The following is a 2500-nucleotide window of genomic DNA, read 5'->3' on the forward strand; positions in this document are numbered from 1 at the left end:
ACCCATGTTGTACCTTAACCTAACCCATGTTGTACCTTAACCTAACCCATGTTGTACCTTAACCTAACCCATGTTGTGCCTCAACCTAACCCATGTTGTGCCTCAACCTAACCCATGTTGTGCCTCAACCTAACCCATGTTGTGCCTTAACCTAACCCATGTTGTGCCTCAACCTAACCCATGTTGTGCCTTAACCTAACCCATGTTGTGCCTTAACCTAACCCATGTTGTGCCTTAACCTAACCCATGTTGTGCCTTAACCTAACCCATGTTGTGCCTTAACCTAACCCATGTTGTGCCTTAACCTAACCCATGTTGTGCCTTAACCTAACCCATGTTGTGCCTTAACCTAACCCATGTTGTCGCCTTAACGTAACCCACGTTGTCGCCTAAACCTGCTCTGTAATTGTTATACGACTCGTTCAATTACTGTAGTGTTGCCCACCCGCAACCCTCGCAATATAGTTCGCTACTCGCACTGCCCGCACCCCTGTGTATCGCTTCATGTTAAACACCTTGCAAGTCTTGCTCACTTTCCACATGCTCCTGCTGTACACTGTAATGTGGATGGCAGCAGGACGTACATGCCGCCCCTCCCCACGTCCCCACCTTGCCCCCTGCCTTCGCAAGCTGGTTGGTGAGAAGTTTGCATGTTCAATGCCCTTCGCATGCGACGTACTCAGGCTACGTTGTGGTGCGGCCTGTGTCAACTGTCCGCTGATGTCGTACGCGTGAACCACAATCTGTACTGCACATTCGTCCTTATGTACTGAATGATACATCGTGGCACATGTGTGACCGCACAACGACTGCGCCCAAAAACGGCGGACCATACAGTGCAAATATTGTGCACGCAGCTACGTGTCGTCTCCCTATGAGAGCTGGATTGCAGTGTGGTACGCCATAGAGACGTGTGGGAGGAACGGACGCCGTGGATGGCGATCAGCATGAGCTGTCTGTTGATGTATTCGGACCTAGTCGTCTCTCCTCACACACCGTGATGGCATGGTGCACCGCGTTCCATATCTGCGACATGCTACAGAGGCCGGTTGACAGTCGTTCGAGCAATGGACATCGCATACGTACGGGGGCCACCTTCCACGTATTGTCTAGGCGTGCACATTTTGTTGCGTGTATGTGGGCAGACGTAGTGTGGCGTGACACCTGACACAGGCATGCAATAATCGTTGAAGTTGCAAATGGCGATGGACGCCTGCGTTTTCTGGTGAAGTTACGCAAATGAACAAATGGTAACCTGTTGTGGTGCGGTTGTTCTCGCTAGGGGTGAATCGGTGATGGCGACGATAGGTTGAGGTACTAACCGGTTGTTCCAGCGATACCCACCATGCCGACGAAACTGAACGGCATCTGGGTGTGAAGCGATACGCGGCGGTGGCTGGGTGGGACCGTCCCCGGCCGGTGAGGGGGCGCCTCCCGGCGTGCTGGCCGCGCGGTGCGTGGGCGCACGCGCTACAGCCGGCTGGTGGGGGCGGCCAGTGGCAGGCGCGCCGGCCGACGGACGCGGCAGGCGTCGCAGCTGCGCGCCGGCGCACCCTGCGCGCGGCGCCGTGCGGCCAAAGTAGGTCCTCGCGGGCCCGGTGCGAAGCGCGGTGGACATCTTCAGTGTGCTGGTCCGATTGAGGACTGTGTGCGTTGAGGATGCGCCGCCGCCCGGCGCTCGGCGCCGCGACGCCGTCTGCTGCTCGGTCGCCCCAGCGGTTCTCGCTGGTGGTTTGTATCGCAGCTGTGCGGATGTGTTGGCGCGTGCGCTGTGCTGGGAGAGTTCGCTTCGGCACCCAAGTGGGGCTTTTGTCCTTCTGTGGCGCTGGCGTTGGAGCTGCCGGTCACCGTAGGTGGCGCGTGTTGTCTCCCGCCGGCAATGCCACGACAGCACGCTCCCGGGCCTCTGTCGGCAGCGGCAAGCTCAGTTGGGAGCACGGGTGGTCGCACCGAAAGCGTCTACTCGCCTAACTCCGGGCGATTGCGCCTCTCTCGAACCCGACCAAGTACTTGGGACGGCGCTGCGCGCCGCCGGGACCTGAGAGGGTTTCGAGGTGTATTGTGCAGGGGAGCTCAGCCTCCTCCTGTTTGCAGAATGATTGAGCGGACGCTTGCGTGTTCGCGCGGGCCCCCGGGACACACTCCCGGGCGGCCGGCTGCTCAGCTCTAGTTGACGCAGCTCCCTGGTTGATCCTGCCAGTAGTCATATGCTTGTCTCAAAGATTAAGCCATGCATGTCTCAGTACAAGCCGCATTAAGGTGAAACCGCGAATGGCTCATTAAATCAGTTATGGTTCCTTAGATCGTACCCACGTTACTTGGATAACTGTGGTAATTCTAGAGCTAATACATGCAAACAGAGTCCCGACCAGAGATGGAAGGGACGCTTTTATTAGATCAAAACCAATCGGTCGGCTCGTCCGGTCCGTTTGCCTTGGTGACTCTGAATAACTTTGGGCTGATCGCACGGTCCTCGTACCGGCGACGCATCTTTCAAATG

The 2500-nt window shown here is 57.0% G+C and overlaps 1 non-coding gene across 1 annotated transcript in view; it reads left to right on the forward strand.

The window, feature by feature from the left end:
• The first annotated feature begins 2180 nt into the window (after positions 1 to 2180).
• The window catches only part of LOC124742988, a 1909-nt gene continuing 1589 nt past the window's right edge, over positions 2181 to 2500 (forward strand). The window contains exon 1 of the ribosomal RNA XR_007010327.1: positions 2181 to 2500. This exon is cut by the window's right edge and continues 1589 nt beyond it. This is a non-coding gene — a ribosomal RNA (small subunit ribosomal RNA).

This window comes from Schistocerca piceifrons, unplaced genomic scaffold, assembly GCF_021461385.2.
Source record: "Schistocerca piceifrons isolate TAMUIC-IGC-003096 unplaced genomic scaffold, iqSchPice1.1 HiC_scaffold_2404, whole genome shotgun sequence".
Classification (NCBI taxonomy): Eukaryota; Metazoa; Arthropoda; class Insecta; order Orthoptera; family Acrididae; genus Schistocerca; species Schistocerca piceifrons.